The sequence below is a fragment of the Chlamydotis macqueenii genome, chromosome 25 (genome assembly GCF_036417535.1).
Source record: "Chlamydotis macqueenii isolate bChlMac1 chromosome 25, bChlMac1.mat, whole genome shotgun sequence".
In the NCBI taxonomy this organism is placed as follows: Eukaryota; Metazoa; Chordata; class Aves; order Otidiformes; family Otididae; genus Chlamydotis; species Chlamydotis macqueenii.
In genome coordinates this window covers 2,391,679-2,412,862 of record NC_141580.1, presented here as the reverse complement: position 1 = coordinate 2,412,862, position 21,184 = coordinate 2,391,679, and the positions used below count along the sequence as shown (strand labels likewise).

The window sequence follows — 21,184 nt, the reverse complement described above, 5'->3', positions numbered from 1 at the left end:
CGTGCTTCATTCTGTTGTTCATCAGTAACTTTGCTGCTCATCAGCTCCTTATTTTCTGTCCCCCTGTCAAAGTTAGTGACTACTTGAGTGAGACCTGGTTCAGGAGCAGGGACTGGTTCGTTATTGGTTTGTGGGTTTGGGTTTTTTTTTTTGTTGTTTTTGGGGGTTTTTTTTGTTTGTTTGTTTGTTTGTTTGTTTTAATGGAGCAGAACAGAGCTTCTAAGGCAGGGAGCTCTGTATTCCCGATCCTCAGAGCAGCGGTGTTTAAAATCACGTTAACACGGAGAATGAGATTTCCTCTGCTTCTTTTGCTGATCTGCTTTTCAAATCGGTATTTGAGGGGCACCGGATTTCTCCGGTTGGGTCCAGCTGCTCTGTAAGTCCTGGGAGATGTTCCTTGCTTTGAAATCCCACAGTGGCAGGCAGCGGCCCAAGCAGGGACGGGAGGGGACCTGGTCCTTCCCCTGGGGACCCAGACAGCAAACGCCTCTCCAGGCTCTGTGAGCTCGCATCCAGCTGGGCAGAGTTATGGAGCAAAGCCACGCACCGGGAACGCCGGACCCAGAGCAGCCTGTGGAGGTGGAAACGGCAGAGGTGAGGCTGAAGGAGACTCGGGAGCTGCTGTGGAAGCTGCAACAGCCGTGAGACTGATGAGAAACGAGGGAGCGGGCACAGCGGGGTGATGTGCGGGACCTGGGCTGGGTGACTGTCCCTCTCCAGAGCCGGCTGTCACTTGGGACTGGGCCAGTTTGGGGCTTTTCTGGGTTTCCCAGCGCTTCAGCGGGAGCGATGCTCAGCAGGGCCAACCCTCGTGCTGCTGCAGCCTTGAGGCGCAGACTAACGTGGTAACGTGGACACTGATGTTATTCCCATCCCCATCCCAGTGCCCAAACATCTCGTCCCTGGCTCTGGCTGCATTTCTGGCCCATCCGTCGGGGTTGGGGGTCCTGCCTCTCCCCAATCCTTGTGTGATGCTCCGCCTTGCTCTCACCTCGGACCTGCTCTCCTCACCCAGACTGTTTTATTCAACCTTAAAGGATGGGAAGGGTTTCAAATATCCTAATGGTACCGACACGGAAAGTATCAGAGGTGTCTCCCAGAAAAAAATAAAACCCCTTTCAAAGGTCAATTCCACATCCAGAAAGGAGCCATGAGTTCCTTTCTGACAATCTTTCCAGTCAGACATTTTATTGGTTAAAAATCTCCTCCTGTTCCAAAATCCAGCAGTTCATAAGCGTGTATGTGTGGAACAACAGAAATTCTTTCTTGTCAGGACACTTGGAAGGCCAGCTTAAGAAGCCAAGAGGATTGGTTTGCTACTTTCTGCCTCTTTTGGTTTCTCGTGTATCTCCCCAGATTCGGAAAAGGCCCTTTCTGGCGCGTTTCTCGCTCGGAGCCCTTGCACTGGGTGAGCAGCACGTCCGCACCCGCTTTTGAGCACTTTAAGGTGAGCTGCTGCGGCCCCACGGCCGTATTCTGGATTTTTCTGAATAACCAGGAAAACCAGCTGGTGTTCCAGCGCCGTACAAAAACCTCCTTCCCCAGGGAAGGGGAGGCAGAGGACGGAGTGTGCATGGGAGACGGTGAACGTGGCTGCTCTGTGTAGGGTGCTTTAATTTAAATATTGAGGAGTTGGGACACGATGTTGAGTAGGGCCAGAAGTTCCTCCTCCCATCAGAAGTGGTGGTGAAAAATTAATTTTGGTCCTAAAACTGAAAATACCTGCTGAAGGGGAAAAGAGTGCCTGTGGTACTCCTCTGCCAGGGAAGGAAGCCTCCTGCCTCCCCACGCCGGGTGCGTTACCAGCGTTGGGCTAATCCTGCGTAAAGCCTCCGGGTGTAGGGGTGTCCCTCCGTCCATCGGATCAGCCGCTGGATGGACCTACTTGGACTTCAGGGAGGGGCGGGGGCAAGAAACCGGAGCTAAAACCCATCACAGCTCGGCTTGCCTGAGGAGCCAGAAACGGGACTGTCATCCTTCGACCTGGCAGAGCTCGCCTTTGCCTGGCCGCTGAGGATATTTGTGCCATCGTAAAACCGTCCTGGGGATTCCTGGGGGAGCAGGGCGCTGGGGAGGAGCGGGATGTGGGCCGTGATGTTGGTGCTGCGGTTGCTGTACCTGGAGCAGCTCGAATATCCTCTCCGCTGTCCCAAAGGGAAACGGGGACTCGTGTCGCGCAGAAGGACCATCACCGAAAAGCGAAGGAGCTGCTCTTGTCCTTGGGCTGTGGGCCGTGGAGCTGTGCCTCTTACGTGAATTAAACACAGCCCCTCGCTGGGGTAAAAGCTAAAAGACCAAAAAAAAACCCAAACCCAAAACCACCCGTGGAAGCACCTGAAGGAAGAGCCCCGCTGTTGTGTCCCCACGTGAGCAGGCAGAAGGAGAAGCCCGGGGAACGGTTTTCCTTGCCCGGGAGAAGGGGGTGACGCGGCGTTCGGCAGCGCGTGGCTTGCGGGGGACCCGAGGAGGGGCTGGGGGCTGGGGGCCAGCCCGCGCACGGGCACGGGCAGCCGTGCTCCTGCAGCCCCGGTGTCACCCGTGGGGCGGTGGCCTGTGTCGCACGTAGGGTGTAGACCTGGTGTCACCTGTGGGACACGGGCCCTGTGTCACCTGCGGGACGTAGGCCTGCTGTCACTCGTGGGACAGGAGCCCTTGTCACCCGTGGGACAGGGCCCGGCGTCACCCGCGTGGCAGGCGTGCCTCGGAACCCGTGGGACGTGAGCCCCGTGTCACCCGTGGGTCACGAGTGGCCTGTGGCCTGCGGGACGCCCCCCGGGGGTCACGATGCGGTGCCAGCCGCGGGGCAGCTGCGCCCCGCCGGCCCCCGGACACCGCTCCTCACCCCGCAGCCGCCCCCCGCGGCCCGGCCGCCGCCGCCCCCCGCCCGCCGGTCCCGCGGCCCGGGCGGACCCGTGGCTGCCCCGGGAGGCGGCCCAGCGCCCGGGGCCTCCGGCCGGACCGGACCGGGCCCGTGGGGGGGGGCGGTGCGGGGCGGAGGGGGGGGGGCAGCGGCGAGTGGGGGGTCCCAGGGCCGCGGGGGGGGTGGGGTGCGGGGGGTGCCGGGCAGGGGGCGAGCCGCGGCACCGCATCAATCACCGCCCGCCCCGCCCCTCCCGCGCTGACTGACGCGTCGGTGGCCAATGGGGCGAGCCCATGCCCCGCGCTCAGCCAATGGGAGCGGGGGAGGGCGGAAGGTCCCCACTTCAAGGCTGGTTGAGCGGCGCAGGTAGGTGCGGGGCGAGGTGCTGCCGGTGCGGGGCGGGGAGGCAGGGCCGCGGCGGTGGGGGGGTGGGTGGCACGGAGTCGAACGGAGCCCACCGCCCGCGGGCAGCGCCAGGCCAAGTCAGCGCGCCCCCCGCCCCCCCAACCTCACCGCACCGTCCCGCAACTTGGCTGCGGGGGCCGGGCCGCGGCGGGGCTGGGGGGCGGGGGGCGTGGGCTCCTCCCGCGGCCGCCCGGGGAGTTGCGGGTCGGGGCCCGGCGAGCGGGGGTGCCGGGCCGGGCGCAGGGCCCGGGGCGGCCGGGGAGAGCTCCGCCCTGCCGCGCTGCCGGGGGGGGCCGGGCCGGGCCGGCTCCGTGCGGAGCGGGGACCCCTCCGCCTGCCGCCCCGCGCCTCCATTTTAGCCCGGGGAAGCGAGGCCGGGCCCGGGGGGGCTTCTAGAAGGATCTGGGGGTGGCAGACCCCGGCCCGGCCTCTGGGTGCTGCCGGGCCCGGCCGGCCCGGGGAGGCGAAGGGGAGAAGAGCCGGGGTCGGTTCTGCGGTGCCCCCCCCTCTGCTGACAACCCCCTTTTCTTTCCCCAGGTCCTGGATTTTTTTTTTTTTTTTTTTTTTTTTTTTCCCCCCCTCTTTCTCCCCCTCATCTCCTCAAATAAACAAACAAGAAACTCGCAGACCTACCAGGCGTCGCTGGAAGGATCCGGAGGCCGGCTGACCGCCTGGAGCGCAGGTGGCGAGGATGGGCCCGGCCGCGATGCCCAGCGAGGTACGCGCTCCCCGCTCCCGGCCTTCGCCAGCCGCTGCGGGTCGGATGCGCCGAGCCGCGTTTGCGGGCGGCGTTTGAGTCTGTGGTGGCGCGGGGCGAGCCCGCAGCCCCGCGCGTGGGGTTTCTTGGCGGATGCGTAAGTTTAAAAGGGAGGTTTGGGAAAACGGCTGGAACGTGGATTCGCCCCGTGCGCGTGCGGGCTGTTTCTCTCTCCAAAACCGTTCCGATGCCCGTGCATAGCGAGGAGAGGTGTAGCCTTCCCTTGCGAGCGCGCGTGTGTATTTCCTGGTATTACCTGTCCTCGTACGCAACAGCACCGAGACATCAAGGTATGACTTGTCCAGAAAAGGAAAGGTCTCCTGCCTTTTTTTTTTTTCCCCTCCTTACCACATGCATCCTTAAACCTCAGCTTTGCATCAGTCGGGTCCTTTTTACTTGCTGAGACAACCTGGCTTAGATATGTACTTGCAATCTCAAGAGATTTTTGTGTGTACCTGTCAGAGCGGTCTCAGCTTTGTCCCGTGGAAACCAGAAGTCTAATCCCGGGTTTTCATGCTCGCGCTTCTACGCCGCTGGCTTCCCCGTGTGTGAGGCAGCTGTAGCGCTTCTGGGTCCGGAGTGGAGGGCGGTGAGGGTTTGGTGATGTTTGTTTTGAAAAGTCACCTCTTACCTTGCTCCTGCTATTACAGGTTAGGAATTGTGCCCTAACCACTTAGGCACAGCAATCAAGTTCCGTGAAGCTGAATAAAACCTGAAGGGAAGGATATTTCCCTCTTTTCGTAGCTCTACAAGCCAAAGCAGCCTGACTTTAGGCCAATTACGGAGGCTGAATTTAGACAAATTCTCTTGTAATGGGAAAACCAAAACCCTTTACTTAATCTTCTCGCGCTGACCTTAGGCAAATCTGGTCTGGTATCTGATCTGCAGCTGGCTAGCACAGCAGTAAAGGCTCTTACTCTTTGTGCGCGCAGTAACAGTAAGTTGTGGTGCGGGCTTTAAAAAAGGAATTAAAACTCTCTGCTACGGGTTTTGGAGGTTATCGCTAAATTTCTTGGAGGTGTGTGTTGAGGTCAGCCGGTAGTGCCTCTGGAAGCCGGTCCCTGTTTGCGAAGTCCGCGCGCTGGTGTTTTGGCTGCGCGGGGGTTCGGAACGATTCCTGCGTGGGTCCTCGCGCGGCCCATGGGTGCCGCCAGCCCTGCGATCCCGGTCTGTACGCCGACTAACGAGGGTCTGTGGCAGGCGACGGTGGCGTTGCTCTGCCTAACAAAGTGTTCCGACTCCAAACGTGAGCTCGTTAGCCTCCTGCTTCACTCTGGAAAACTTGGAGGAGTAAAAAAAGTAAAATTAAGAGTGCTTAAGCCATTGTGAAATGGAGAGGCAGCGTCGTATTCGCGTTGATGGCTGGGAAAGGTGCAAGTGGTGCCTGCGCCGTGCAGCCTGGCCTCTGGAGAGAGAACCCCGGCTCGGGATTTGGGAGGGCACTGGAGGCACCTGCTTTCTGCAGTGGAGTGGGTCAGGGCTGGGCGCGTGGGAGGATAACGCTGGGCCCGCTCGGCTTCCCCCGGGCCGGCGGGGGCTGAGGGGAAGGAGCTGTGCCTGCCGGAGGGTGTGCCGAGGAGGACGTGCAGACCATCGCTGGCTCGGGCTGTCACGTTCACTCGGCGGTTTTGCTCGGAGGCGTTGGCCTCTTGCAGCGAGGATCTAGTTAGACCTTGGTTTTTTGGTGTGTGTGTGTGTCATCTGTTCCTGTGCCAGTTGCTTTAAACCTCTGATTAGTGCATATGTGAGTGCTTTTCTATCCTGGATCCCCCACTTGTGCTCACACTCCAGCACCTAATATTATTGTCACCATTTGCAATGCTTTTTTGTCATAGAGAGAGCAACTCCGTTATAGCCCTTAAGTTTTATGAAGCTCTTCACCTGCAGCCCCTCAAAGGGCAGGAAGGGTTTCTCAGAGCAGAGGAGAGGAAGGTCTTCCTGATCCTTCACGTCTAACAGGGACAGGACTGTGCTGCCCCAAAGCTCTCTGTGCTGCGGTGGTGGCTGCCGAGCCGAGGGACGCGCTGCCGTGTTCCTCTCACTGCCGTTTCCCCGAGCCTGAGCACCGGCTCTCCTGCGCGAGGCTTGTCGTGGGGAGTATCGTTAAGAAGCAGAGCGTGCGGAGACTTGGCTTTTCCACCTGCGATCTCTGATGTCTGCCTGCGTTGCTGAGGGTTTGAAGGCAGGTGGATTGGGCTGGGACTGAGGAATTCGGTGAAGCCCTGAAACTCAGGGCTCAGAGACTTTCAGGCTGTGTTGACTCTGGCCCAGAAGCTCTCGGAGCACAGCTCCGATCTCCAGGTGCTAGGGGACTCTTGGGCATGACCAAAAGTGTCAATCTGATATCCCGTTGATTGGCTGTGTTTCAGTCTGCTTAAACTGCTGCTGTAGTTTAGGATTAAACTGAATTATAAGCAGCTCCAAATAGACCGGTGATTTTTTTTTTTTTTTTTCCCCTGAGTCTGGAAATCCAAACAGAATAGAATTGTTCTAAGTGCCCTACAGCGGAAACTGATTGTCCTGTTGGTGAGAAAAGCCATGTGAAAAAGACGACTATAACATGGATTAACAGACAGAGACTCTTAAAACTAGTGTCAGTCTTGCCTGTGGCAGAGGGAGAGCTTTCGCGTCCCGTGGTCAGCAGGCTGGCCTTGGAGGTCTCAGCTCTGCTGGTGACTCGCAGGAGGGAGCGGGAGGCGTGGGATGTGGTGCGAGTTGAAGCCGAAGACGTTCCGTGGGCCTTGGCCGTGGCTCGTGGATAAAGGAAAGTCCAGCAGGTCTTCCCAGCCGGGTGGTGGAGGAAGGGTTGAGTTGCACAGCGGGTGTAAATCCAGTCTCCCTTACTGCTGGTAGCAAACCCACGCTCGGTACCGGTTGCTGGGTTCCTAACTAATTCTTCTAACTTTTATTTACGTGAAAAGTCCTTAATCCGTTCGTCTGCCGTACGGTGGGACTGAGCGTTACTCCAGCCGTGGGAGCGCAAGAGGGAAATGCCTGTGCTGTAAGCAGACAGAGCCGGCACGGTGTGTTTCAGTGTTGAGATTTGAAAGGCTTGTCCCGTGGAACTCAATCGGCCTGTGTCTCACGGGTTTAGGAGATGTGGGCTTGTACCTGGCTAGTGCAGGATCACATTTCTCTCTCCTCTCCTGTAATTTTTTTTTTTTATTATTTTTTTTCTGCTTCTCTCCCATGGTATAACTACCAATAACCTGAAGTGGAAGGAATGCAACTTTTAAAAAGTGGACTGTCACCTGACTTCCCCTGCTGTTCATCCATATTTTATTTTACTGCTGGTGCCGTTAAATGTCTGGGATCATACAGTGTACTCTGCACAGAACGCACCGATTCCCATGACGAAGTATTGCCTTAATTACTGCCCTCGTGGTGTTTCTTAAGCAAATATCCACGAAAAGTGAGGGGATCTGAGGCTGCTTTTGCACATGGTTTGGGTGGATCTAAGCCGACACGGATATTGCTGGCAGTTCACGCGTGAATCGGAGTTACAACTGGATGGAGATTTGGATGCTTTACCCTCTGCAAACTGACAAACCTGGCAGTCGGTCCCCTGGACTAACAGCTTAAAAATCCAGGATGCTTTCCTGTGAGTACTCAGCCTGCCCTTCTTCCTTGGACGTCTTCGCTGTGTTCCCCAGACTGGTGCAAACAGAGGTTCCCATGAGGACTCTGGGAATCCAGGCTCTTCTGTACAATGGGCATCGGTCTGATGCAACAGTGGGGAGTATTTTGAGTATTTTCTGGCACAATTAGACCAACATCTTTGGCAGGGACTCAAAAAGAGAGTGGTGAGGTCTGTTTGTTACCTTTGTTAAAGAGTCTTGCATTCCCAGCCTCTCATCCCTACGGAAACCATGGAAACACAGTACAAACAATAGAAATACATTCCGCGGTAGAAACCGTAATTGATTCGGAAGAGCTTATTACTGCGTCCTAATAACAAATGCCCCGTGCCTCCGCAGCAGATTAAAATAATTTCCCCCTGGCCTGGGTAGCAGCAGAGCTGTGACCTTGGTGGGTGGGCTCTCCAAGACGAGAACAACCAACGTGCGTTGTCCTTGGAATTATGAGTCTGTAGGAAACGATCTGAACCATCAAGGGAGTTTTCAAACAAGCGGTGTTATTTCTGACGTGGGTCAGCCGGCGTTTCTAGTCAGTTGTATATCAATTTCCTGTTTGTATCAAGCAAATTAAAACTTAATCCATTGATTTGCAAGCGCCCTGAGGAAGAGCAGGGTTTGTAGCTTGACCGTAGGACACGCTGGTGCCTGGTGAGGGAGGTGTGGGGGCTGCTGAGCTCTGCCAGGCTCTGCACTATTTACCTTCCTGGGGCTCTGCTCTCCATTCAAGGACTTTGCTCTGTTTCTTTCCTCGTTGGTGAGCTCTTTCAGAATAGCTGGGATGTGCTGTGTCTGTCACAGCTAAAGGGTGCCCTTCTTAACGTCGCTGGACACTCGCTGATGTCCAAGGGGAATATCAGAAGAGCACTGATCACTGCAAAAGTCTCTTGTTGTTGCTACAGCTTATCTGTATTTAACTTTGAACTAGACAAGTCGTGCGTCTTCTGAAGCGCGTCTTCTGAAGCCTCTGTGGCCACTGCCACTGGAGTTTGCTGGTTTTTTGTTAGGGTATCTAACGAGGTTGCAAACGAAGACACAAAAGTTGTCGCTGTAACACATCCCAGTGTTCCCTGGTGACCGTTGCCTTCTCTACCTTCGGGATGTTTCTCAAATGGATCTAGCATCTTGGCAGGCTCCAGAGCCTCCCTTCGTGTGTCCTAGCGTATTTGCCAATACAACGGTGCGTATACTTATTGCGTAGAGACTGTTAAATTTCTGAGGCAGGTACCAGCAGAGCAAGTCATGAGGATTAACAGGCAGAGGCAACGAATGCCGGTGGGAAGGACAAGGTGACGCTCGGGTACGAGCAGTCGTGTACATAACGCTCGCCGTGTATCGTACCCTGTGGTTTGTGTGTTCGTGACGCTTTGCGGAAGAGGGTGGCTTCGAAGAAAAGTTTAAAGGATGATGCTGTAAAAATGTGGATTCACTGGGGAGAGCTTCTCTCGTTCGTGCAGGGCGTCTCGGGAGTCGTAACGCAGCTGTGCAAAGGACTCGTGGGCGAGGGTGGCTGGTGCAGAAGTGGCTGGGTGACCTGAAGGAGATGTTCTGGCACTATTTTGAGAGGAAAGCGGAGACTGGAAGGGCTATAAAAAAGTATGTGTCAGAGGCCAAATGGTATTATTTCAGACTGCACAGCAATTTTTGCTACATCATCTCCAGATCAGGTTGACTGATGAAAGCTGTAGATGTGTCTGTTGCTGCAGGAAAATCCAGATCTGTACCGGACTGTCAAGCTAGGGATCTCTGCTCTTGGTTGGGCTTGCCTCAATTAGGAGAAAATTCTGCAGTGCAGAGTGAACAGAAGATCAGAAATTTCACTGCTTTTAACTTCCTTTAGAACAGACTGCCAAAGCCTTCCCCTCCCTCTTCTGTTCCAGTTGCATTTGTTGCTACTTCTGCTTTTTAGCTGAACTGAAATCTTGGTAGACTTAAAAAAAAAAATTAAAAAATTGGAGGTATTTATGGTTTCTAGGATCCTGTGTCCTGGCTTCCTGAAGAGCTGCCCAAGAAAGCAGTTTCTGGGGAGAAACCGATCGGGAGAAAGCACAAAGCTGCTGTCGCAGTTCACGATGCGACTGTCTTTCAGAAGCGGTATTTCTGTTTCCCTTAAGAACAGAATATATTCTCCCTGTGACCTGGTTCTGTGCTGGTATGGAGTTGCTGATAACTTGCTGTCCTCATAGGTCTTATTTAATTGTGCAGTTGAGACAGTACAACTTTTTTATTTTTTCTCTCTAAACCCAGCTCCCTCTGGCAAGTACTCCTCTCTGACGATGTATAGCAGCATGCGCTGCTGTAGCTTTTTCCCTTTGCAGGCAAATGATTGTATAAAGAACTTTTATTGGCATAACTGCATTCCTACTGTAGAGGCAGCATAGCTATGGTGAGAGGAAAGTAGTGTGCTCGCTGCAATAGATATCATGTCAAAATCAACGTGTAAAACCTGCCTGAGGAGGCAGAGCCGCCTTTGCCTGGCAGCAATATCGAGCGATTTTGTGGCATCCCGCGTGCGTCGGGTGAACGCGCGTGCCTTGGCTGCGCCGGGGGCCGGATCGGCGTTGCCCTCGTGCAGATGGCAAAACTGAAGGTCACAGAGGTGAAATGGCTTCTGCAGTCCCAAACAAATTCTTTCCTGCTCCGCTGGCTCTTGGTGTGTCCTGCGCGGGTGGTGAGGTGGAGTTTGTCGAGGAGGGGGAGGAAGTATGAGATGATGTGAGGTGATGAGAAAAACCTGCTTCTGCTTGGCTGCAGATCGTGGTCCCGAGGTTTCCAACCCTGTGTCTCCTTACGGCGTTTGCCCTTGGGATCAGGGGCTGCAGGTCCCCCTGAGCGGAGCTGCCCGGAGCACCCAGGCCTCCGTCCAGGAGCCTTCGCGGGCGCGGTGAGAGGTGCTGCGGCCTGGCCGGGGCTGTGTTTTGCGGTATCGCCTCCCAAAGCTGTGCTGGCTTTGGGTGGTTATGGGTGCTCTGGATCTAGTGATTTTTAATGGAGTTTTTCCGCGGAGTTTTTGGGAATAAAGCTGAAGAGCTTGGCAGGGGGGAATGGGGGCCGTAAAAAGCTCCTGGGCCTGCAGGTGGAGATGGAAGAGCGAGATATGTTGTTTTGGAGGGGAAACCAGTTAAAAAGGTGAAAGTTTTTGTGCAGGGAGAAGGCTGGGAGACAGAAAAATTGAGAAATGTTGTTTTCGGGGGAGAAGCACTTAAAATAGCGAAAGTTTCTGCAGAGTGGGCCTGGCCCGCCCTGCCGTGGCGGGGGAGGCTGTCGGACTACATCTCCCGGCATGCCCCGCGGGACCCCGCCCTCCGGCGGGGGGCCGAGCGCGCCTGCGCGCTGCGTGGCCCGGCGCCCCCTGGCGGGGCGGGGGTAAGGGCAGCAGCCGCCCGCAGCGGTGTACGCGGCGGCCGGACAAAAGGCGGCGAGTCCGCCCCGCCCCCGGCCCCCTCCTCCCCCCTCCCCTCCCGCACTGCAGCTCCTCCGCGCGGCGGGCGCCCGGCGCTGCGGCGCGGCGGCGGCGGGATCTCGGCGGGGCCCCCTGGCTGCGGGCGGGCGGCGGGCGCGGTGCGTGCGGCGGCCGGTGGGGGCGCTGCGGCGCCCCCCTCTCCTCCTCCTCCCCCCCCCCCCCCGGTGCATTCTCCGGCTGACGGGAGGGGGAGGGCAGAGAAGGAGCCCGGCCGCCATTTTCCGAGCCGCGCCGCCGCCGCGCTCGCCCGGAGCGGGGGGGAGCGGGGGGAGAAGAAAAGCGCCGCAGAGCCCGCTCCGCCGCGCCCCGCTGCCCGCCGGGGCCGCCCCGCCGCCGCCCAGCGCTTCGAACCGGGGGTGGGGGGGCCGCTCCCCCCGCCCCCCCCCCTTCTTCGCCCGCCCCAGCCCGGACTGCGGCCGCCGCTCTGCGCCCGCCGAGGGAGACGGGCGAGCCCATCCCCCCTGCCGCCGGGGCGGGCCCGAGCGGGCGGGGGGGGCGCCGGGGCTGCGGCCGGGGCTGGCGGCTCCCGCCCCGGTTGCGGCTCCGCGGCTGCCCCTCGGCCGGGGCTTGTTTGCAAACTGCGCCCATTTTGTGGGGGGCCGAGCCCGCCCGGACCGCGCTCGCCGCTCGTCACGTGGTAGGTGCCGCTCGCCCCGCGCCGCTCCGCTCCGTTCCGCGCCCGCCGCCCCGCGCCTCCCCCGCCGCCCCTTTGTTAGCGCCGCCGCGCCCCGCCGGGCCCCGCTGCGGGGCGGCCGCCGCGCCCCAACTTCTCCGCCCGGCGGGAGGCGGCTCCCCCGCACCCCCCCCCCCCCCCCATCCCACCCCACCGCGGTGCCAGGGAAAGTGCGGGGGTCGCGGCGGGGGAAGCGGGGGCGGGCTGACCCGCCGGCCTGCTCGCCCCCCCCCCCCCCCCGCCACCTCTCCGCCGCCCCCGGTGCTGCGGTTCCCTCGGGGGGGGGGGTGGGGGGGCGGAATGGCGCCACTTCAAATTGAAATCTCCGGCCCGGAGGCGCCCGGGTGGGCGGGGGGGTCCCGCCGGGCCGGGGCCCCTCATGTGGCTGGCGGTACCGCGGCGGCGGAGCCCGGTCCCGCTCCCCCCGGAGGGACAGGGACTGGGGGGGTTGGGGGGGGGGTGTGGAGATCACCATTCCCTAAACTGCGGGGGGGCGGGGGGGGGGTTGGGGGGGCGAGCACGAAGTTTTAAAAGTAAAGAGGAAAAAAAAAATATTAAATTGCATAAGCTCAGTCTTACAAAACGCTCGGAGGGGAGCAGCTCCTCCGGCCCCGGATCCGCCTGGAAAATATTCCCGTAGCGCTCTCCGGTAATCCCGGTGTCCCGGTGGGCTCCCGGCGCTGTCACCGGTGTCTGCGGGCGGGAGCCGGGGATGTGTCACGGTGCGCTTCCCCCCTTCTCTCGGGGTGTGCAATAGCGTAATTTTTCGTGTGGGTTTGAGCTGCTAAGCCATTTTCCTGTATTTACTTTCCGGCTGCTTATTTTTTTATTTTTTTTGTCTTTGAACCGGCCTCGCCAATCTGGAATTATTTTTCTCAAAACAAGCTGGAAGAGCAGAGCTATCCTGAAATGCTTTCTGTGATCGGTACGTGTGTTTACTTCCATCACGGGATTAGCATCTTCCAGTGCTTGATTACAGAGAAATTTGCCTCCTTTTGGCTGTAAGTGGGGGTCGTGTAAAAGGAAAAATACAGCGGCCAAATTGATTGGAAACTGGCCTGATTCTCTACCAAAAAAGCAGCCCCTCCTTACGAACCGAGGTGTTGTCTCTCTACTTATTAAATTTCTGTGCAGGTGGATTAAATCGCAGGCGCTACATAGATTATATTGCCTGTTATGTAAAATGCACTTGAATGACAAACTGTAGTTTTCCATGAAGCTGGTCAGGATATGGGAGGAACTGCAGGTTTTCTGTTTGTTTTGACTGACCATTATATTTTGGAGGGGTTTGGTCCGTGTCTGCGTTCACGGTTACATCATGTCATGTGTTGTGTACGGTGTGATTTGTGCCGCTAAAAATAAGGCGAGGTGAAAGCCCGTTTCTCCGAGGTGGGAGAGCAGGAGAGTACTTCAGCTGCGGTACGGTCCCGCTGACGACGGGGATATCGAACACTTTTGGGGGGGCACTGAGGCGTTACGTGTCTGTGCGTGTGTGGCTGAGCCTCTGCCGTAGTTATGAATCCAGGGAGCTGTTTGTCTATAAGCGTTTTCTCTTTAAAACCATATTTGTCCTTTTTATAGCCTTTGTTTTCATGGAGGAACCTCTGATGCTCCTCCTCTGCTTTAGCGTAGTCCTCTTGAATTTTCGCTCTGGCACCGGAGCGGCGCAGGCAGCAATGCTGTTCAATCTGATTATATTATTTCTTTAATTGAGAAGCCAGCAGCCTTTTAAATCGTCGAAGGAGGAGACAAAGCAGAGTCAACGTGGGGGCTGTGAAGGCGAAGCTGGAGAAACCCCCAGCTCGCTGCTGGGACCAGGATCCCAGGGCAGCTGGCTTTTCCTCCCGAGGTGTCTGCTGTCGGCCACCGTCGGGGACGAGATATGGGCGGCGTGTTTTTTGGCGCGGGAGGGATGGGTATATTGTTGAGGTTTGGGTGGTTTTTTTTTTTTTCTTTTTTTTTTTTTTTGTAGCCACCCTGCCAAGGTAGCACAGCTGTGTAGGGCTTAATGGATTGATATGCTGCAGGAGCAGTTAATTGTGGAACTTGGTTGTGATACTGTTATAGCTGATTTGTAATGATTTAACAATGGGGATGACTTGTGTTCCCTCTTCAGAGGTGATAAAGCAGCAGATCACCAGGCAGATGTGGCTGTGTTTCTTTTATGCTTCCCCCCCCCCCTTTGCCTTTTTTTTTTTTTAATGCTGTATTTGAATCTCATTTGCTCTCAGAGATCATCCGGTAACTGGAGAATGGGTGAAATTCTGACATCACGCAAGTCAGGGGTGAAAACTGAGCAGTTCTTTGACCAAAGTCACTTCCTTTTGCCCTGTTTATAACTGTGTTTTTGTGAACGCAACTGCCATTATCTAATGAACGCTCTGAACAAAGACTGTCTCTGGAGTTTCAGCACTCCACCCTTTTTCTGCTCAGGCGGTGAGTGGTGTGTGTCCTTAGGAACCTCAAAAGACTTTTCCGGGGAGGATGAGACTTAATGTATAGCAAAGTAAAGATAAGGCCTGAAGACTTCTTAGGCCCTACCAAGGCAGGGAAAGGGGGAAGCTTGGGGAGGGGGAAGAAAGAGCAGCAGATACTTTGATTTGTGGGCCTCCTCCCACCCCCCCATTTCATATAGTTTTCCTTTTCTGGAAAATTATATTTTTCTGGAAGTATTTTTTGAGAATAGGTCAGTGGTATCTCTGCCCGTTCCCATTTAACAGTGCCTGATTTTGCTTTGTTTGTTTGTTTGTTTTTTACTGGACTGTGTGGGAAACAGGTGGGCCAACTTCGGCATGAATGGGAATTTAATTCGGTGGATGTGTCTCAGGTGGATCACAGATTGATTAGACCAAATAATAAGTAAGTTCTGCACGCGTGCCTCTCTTCAAAGTGTTTATCATTTCATTAAAAAGAGCCTCTGAGCATTGGGGCAGTCAGAATGGCAGGTGATCTGAGAAGCACCGTTTCCGTTCCTGCGTTTTATAAATACCGTGTCCCTGCTCATAACTTCCAGGAATACAATATCTATCTGGAATGAAAAGCAGCAAAGACTTCAGCACGCTGCCTGGTTTGAGATTGCTTCCCAGCTTTGTAAAAAGCAGTTTAGCTGTGTCTTCAAGGATGCAGTTTTCTGTAACAAATCATTTAAATGGAAATAAAGACTTTCTATTTCTTCTCAGCTGGATAAGGAGTTGTCATACTCAAATCAGCAAGAGTCCTGGTGATGCAGAAGTTGAGTAAACATAATTCCATTAAACCCTGCGCCTGTCCTCATCGGCCTGAGTTCGAACCCGTGTTTTTGTAGAGGGTAGCTCGGAGAAGTCGCTGTTCAGGTTTCAAAGAAAGTTAGAAAATACGTGTGCGTCCCTCCTGTGCACCGCTGTTAGCAGATGGCTGCCAAAGTATAGCTCGGTGTAGAGAAAGAGACAAACAGCGAAATGGGATACGCTCGTAGCCATGAAGACTTGGTTCTGGAGGACAGAGCTTTGACAGCACAGTACCTGAATTTAATGATGAAACTGTGCTGTTTATCTAATAAAATGAGGGAAAAGGGTAACAAAATCACATCTGAAGAGAGGAAATGGGAGTAGCTGTCAGCCTGAACAGGCCGTGTCGTCATCTGTTCCTTAATCTCTTGCTGCAAACTTATTTTTTGCAGATTTGGTGGAAAGGAAAGTTTTTTAAAAACTATCTGTTTTTTAAAAAGTTTAATTGAAATGTGTAGTTCTGTATTGGGAGCTGCTTTGGGCCTCAGAGACACGAGCAGAAGATGGACCTTAAAGATTTCTCATTTTCAGCTCTGTCAAATGTTAGAAGTCCTCTCTCTGAAGTCGTCATAACTTCCTGTTGAGGTCTGCAGCGGCAGAGGATATGATGGGAAAGATGACCGTGAAGTTGCTTTGCTCTAAATGAGAAACAGCAAACCGAGCTCACGATGTAATGATGGCCCATAAAAAGGAACCTGCGATGTGCGATTGAACATCTCCTTCAATCAAACCAGTATCTCTGTTCCGGAGTTTGTGTCGTTTTGTTTTCAGTTGCTGCCGTGGCAGTCTTTGTGGATTGGTCTGCTCTGAGGCCCGAGGAGCGGTAAGAGCTGAGATCTGCGGTTAGCTGAGCATACGCGTCCCGGAGAACTGTGTTACAAACTCCATCCGGAATAAGGCGTTTGAACGCGGCAGGAGATAGGGCAGGGATCTGCTGATTGGAGATACGTAATTTACTCCTCTCAAATTTATTTCCTCTTGAGGATATGGCCAGTATTAACTGGCAAGACCCTCTAAAAGATGTTTTACAGCGACAGTCAGGGCCTTGTTTTAAAATATGAGGTATTAAGGCTGTGCCATTTACAGGGCAGTTGTGAAAGTTTTGGTAACAATCGTAGACTTTAGAGCAAAGGTTGGTGTGGCCACACCTAGTGAATGGAAGTGTGTCTGTAAAATTAAAAGGCAATTCTGTTTTTTGTTTAACTTGCTCCCTGAGTCCTGAGTTCAGGTTTTCATATTTCCTGGGCAGCTTGCCCAGATTATGCGAAAGAAAAACAAAATCTCTCTGATACTGGATGGGGGGAGACCCGGATTTCAGAACTAAAGCTTTTGGGTTTTTTTGTCTTTGTCAGGCCACTTCTTTCTGCGGATGTCCCATTATTGTTTTTTAAACCGTGTTTCTTTTTATTTGACTGTAAACAGCAACTTTGTTCTGAAGAGTAACTTAACAGCAATGGTTTTTTTTTTATCTCCAGCCACTTCGTTTTCCAGGTGGAGGCATTCTTGCTTGCAATTATTCAACTTTCCAGGCTTTTGATTGGGGAGATGACAGTTAATCTTGTTTTGTGGCCTTTGTTTTTTTCTGACATCAGATTGGTAAAACCTTCTCTGCCTCAGATTAGGCGGCTGATTGGGTTTATTTATATCCTATGAGAACTCACGGGCGTAGGAGAACGTTGTTGAAGAAGGAGGCCTTGCGCGCTGTTTTTTGAGTTGACCAAAAGACGCTGCCACTCGTGTGGACCAGCAAGTGGACACCAGCAGCTTTTATTTTAATCTTGAGGGCATCTGATTGGAAACAAAGGCTGTAAAAACGGCTCAGTAATATCTTTATTTGCTCCAGTGCAGAAGTACCATTTCCTGGGATGTTCTTAATACTAAAACTCTTGTTTTTCCCAGAGAGATGAGGTGCGAGCCTGTAGTGTTAATATACGTGTGTACATTGTAAAAATCTGTGATTCTTATCTTAGGTATGTTCTTAACCTTTTTTAATTAATGTTAAAAAAAGCCGGTTTCCCAGATGCAGGGCATTATAACCTATAACCTAGGTCTGCCTAGCTGCACACCATCGCTGGCTTATCAATAAGTTTATCGGCCTGTGCTTGGCTGTCACTTTTACTTAATTAAAGCTTTGAGAGTTATACCTCTCGTATAAATCTCTCTCTAAATTGGTAAACATCTGTCTTACAACTATAAAACGTTGGAAGGTGATAACAAAAGGCGTGCAGAGGATCTGTTCTGCATAATAGGTATAAATTTTGGTAGATGTACATTTTTGATGCAGAAAGTATTTCTAGGGCTCAGGCTGTCAGCTTGTGTACTGAGTACCTGCATTTTAAGTTGCTCTGCTGAAGTTGGAAGCATAGTTGATGTATTTCAGTTGCAAAATGAAGTGTGTAGGGATTTTATTACAGCGAGTTTGGGTTGTTTTTTGGGTTGAGTGTTTGTTTTTTTTTTTTTTGGCTGCACTCTTGATTCGTAGTGGCGGAGGTGAGGGGAAGCGGGAGTTGGTGTAGTATTCACTTCCTTCGGGGTAGCTTTGCCTTTACAGCTTTGTGCGCGTATCCTCTGCAAAACCTGGGCGTTGAAGGACGGAGCTTTGGAGGTGAAGGAAGCTTGCGGGTGGTTGTGTGGTCAGCTGGGGGGAGGCTTGCATCTAGCACACAAGTTATTTGTCCTTTGTCTGTTGAACTTCAGTCTCTGCATGACCACCTGTAACCTATTCTGTCTTCATCTCTCCTGCCTGTTGTAGGGAGGGAGTGTGCCCAGGTGGGTTTGGGAGAGTGCCTCGCAGGAGATCTGGGGGAGTAAGGTGGCCTTGCAGTGACTATAAAGAGCAGTCCCAGTGTGGTTTGGCACGTCATGGAACTAGAGAGTGTGTGCAGGAATTTGGATATGGTGTCAAGGGTTTAAACTGTAGTTCAGCGAATATAAATACACAAGGTAGATGTGTGTGGCCTGAGGAGGGTGACCACAGGGGAACTTGTGTCTGTGAGGAGACCTGCTGGTGGGAGGGCATGGAGAGCCCTTTGGGAGAGAAACTGGAATGGGTGTTTAGATGGGTGTGCGAAGGAGAGGCTTGTGATACCTCCTGTGTCCAGCACTCAGAGCTCCCCTGATCTTCTCATGAACCTTACTGGAGGTGCCCGGTTTCTCGCCCTGAAGCTCCTGTCAGTAAGACTTCAGAGAGCAGAAACTTGCCGTGTTCGGTTTGGGCTTATTTTCTGAGGTGTTGCACAAAATCACGTGATTGGAAACCCTATTCTCCTTTCAAGGCCTAGTTGTAAAATTGGGTTTTAAAAGCAGACGATCTTGAATAAGTCAGCATACTGCAGGATTATTTTCAGGGGTGTTGTGACCTGATAGCTACTCTGGGGTATAGTGTGACTGGACACGTTCCTCGTGCCTCTTCTAACATCCCATCCTTGCCTCGACCTTATTCCTGTCTCCCCTCTGCTCGGTGTTTAAAAAGCGGTAAGAGTTTGAATGTTGGTGTAGCTGGTGTGGGACGGTGGGTGGAGCCACCTCAGTAGGCCTGGTGACTTTCTTTCCTTGGTGGCCTCGCTTGCACTGAGGAAGCGAGGGAAGATGGACGAGTTATGATTACCGTGCTTTTACCTGCTTACTAGAGCCTTTCATCTCGCCTCTGTTAATTAATGCTAACTACTCTGGCAGTGCTCTAGTTCTAAGGTGAAAATCAAGAATGTGCTTGTGGATTCTGACTATTATATTAACACGCACCGTAAACGCCTTGTTGGCCTTCCAGAAGCAGCTCCCTGTGGATCGTTCGAGGCGAAGTCCAGCACGAGGTGTCGTGCCGCGGCTGTTGAAGGCAGGGCTGGAGCTTTTACTGCAGCACACGTGCCGTGGTGGTGGAACTGGAGTGGTAATCGAGTTACTCTGAGAGTTGCCTGCCAGCAGGACTTAGCAGGAGGAGAAGCCTCTTGGTCACACGCGTGTCGACTCAAGTGCAGGCAGTCACAGACCCCTGGGGAAGAGACACTGAAAAAAGGAACCCGTGGGTGCTCACATCAATCTGCTGCTACTGATGGGTGAGAGCCGCTTGGGTAGAACTTGCTGGCGTGGTCTGAGTGTCAGAGGGAGACAAAAGATCCAAGGTAGTGCTTGGAATTGCTGTGGAATTCTCAGAATGCTCTAAAAGCTTCTGAGCTACTCTCTTCCCTCTGATTCCCTGACAGGAAGAAATTGGTGATAAGTGTCGTACGGCTTTAGTAACGACCAGAACTTAGAAACCGAGGCGGGGACCATGCTTACGGATGTTCCTTCATGTTTTTTCCAAGGGTTGCTCATAAGAGTAGAAATCTAATTCAGTGTTAGGAAAAACCAGTTCTGTCTAGCACACAGATAGTTTGTAAGGACTTAAATACAATTAAAAAAAAAATACATCCAATGACTTTTGGAGGTTGTCTTTAAGCTACTAGAACAAAGCCTTATTCTTAAGGGAGACTTTCCAGGCTTCCAAAGTATTTTAAGTGCTGTCCACCCAACTAAGAGCAAAGCCAAGAAGAGTTGCAGTAGCTTAGTGGGAGGATTTTCTTTTTAAAGTGAATTTGCTAAACCGGTGGAAAAGGCAGCATGGAAGTTTTGCTTCCGTTTTCTACTTCTGTTAATGTAACTAAAGTTGATGACCTGCAAATTTACTTCAAAGTACTCTTCAGCCGAGGTACACTCCTGAAGGGCTGCAGCGCAGGTACGTTCGTAAAGAATCACTGCGTTCAGCGCCAAGAGCAGCTTTTCCTGCCCTTTTGCAGGTTATTTTCTGAGCTGCTCTCAGCATCTCGCGATGCAGTGGTGGTAATTGTGGTGAAGAGTGCTGATCCAGTCTTCCTCTGGAGTACAGGCCGGTGTGTTTCTGCAGAGCTGAGCGTGCCTGTTAGGAGCAGTGGTTCTAAGTGTGCGTCTCTGTAGCGAGGGTCTTGGTAGGAGGCTGGCGTAGGGGAAGTCCTTTATTCTGCCACTCTTCCTCCTTCCTCTCCCAAGGGCGTCTTCAGCTACAAGTGCAGAGTTCCCTGCAAGTTCCTTCCTGCCCCCCCCGAATAGTCATGTTCAGTCTGTATGGACTCGGATGGTGACTGCAAGCCATTTTTAGTGAGTATGAAGTGAACTTCAGGCCTGCGGTATCCTTTTTTTTTCCAGTAAGGACAAGCTGTAGTTGATTACAAAATATGCAAAGTTCTGTCAACCATGGACTTTTGAAGTCCGAACCCATCTCCAGTGTCTCTGTCCTTCTGTTGCGGTGGTGTCACTGCTTGCTTTTATCAGTTCCTCTGTGAGTGCGTCCTTCCTTCCCTGTCTTTCCCTCTGTGTCACCTGAGTTTGGGGAGAGAGTTAGCAAGACTGCGCGTGGTCTGAATTGTAGACCTGACGAGGAGCCTGCCAGTTGGCCAGTGTACACACTCGTTGCAAACCCAGCAGAGCACACAACTTTGAGGTTGTCCTGTGGGCCTTCACTCCATGAGGGTGTGGATGCGTTTCTCGAACTTATCTCTGACTTCTCACCAAAAAAAAACAGCTTTTAGTACTTGGTGTTTCTCTGCCCTAGCGTCTGCCTGTGGTCCCTGTTACGGGGAAGCACCTGGCGCGATGCTGAGGAGCAACTGGTGCAGCTGGATGAGGCTGGGAACAAAACTGACTGTTCGGTTTTGCTCATTCAATGTATTCAAACTTTAGACAGTCCTCACTTTTCCTGTAAAGTGGTATATTAATTTGGTCATTGGGGCGCGTTAATGAACAGCTACAACAAGCTTATGCAGATTTATGTGAAATTAGAGAATTGGCGTATCAGGCAAGAGATCAGGGCAACTTTTTATTATTAAATTGACGTTGAAATAACTTAGGAAGGTGCTAGATAAGTTTAGCAGCGAAAGGAAATCAAGTAACTATTGCTCTGGTAGCACAGCCTGTGCTGTGGGCTGTGTGAATGTGGGTGAAAAAAAAGACTTGAAAAAACACTGACACTTCAGTGGTAAAGAAAAGTAGGTAAATGGCCAGAGACTTGAAGGGTGGTCGGGAGGGAAATGGTTGCAGTGTATGTGAATGAAAGGTCGTTGGTTATTTCTCTTTTTAATTTGTTTGATCTAGTTGAGTTCAGCCATGGCTTGCTG

At 53.2% G+C, this 21,184-nt stretch overlaps 1 protein-coding gene across 5 annotated transcripts in view; it reads left to right on the top strand.

The window, feature by feature from the left end:
* The first annotated feature begins 3,833 nt into the window (after window positions 1–3,833).
* KANSL1 (KAT8 regulatory NSL complex subunit 1) overlaps window positions 3,834–21,184 on the top strand; it is a 98,725-nt gene continuing 81,374 nt past the window's right edge. For 2 of the 5 annotated variants that reach the window (XM_086767034.1, XM_086767035.1), the window contains exon 1: window positions 11,371–11,757. The gene's annotated coding sequence lies outside the window, so the exon portion shown is untranslated. Of the gene's footprint in view, window positions 3,984–11,370; window positions 11,758–12,678; window positions 12,719–21,184 lie in introns of those variants that run through there. The other 3 variants (XM_086767032.1, XM_086767033.1, XM_086767031.1) reach the window with 3 other exon arrangements.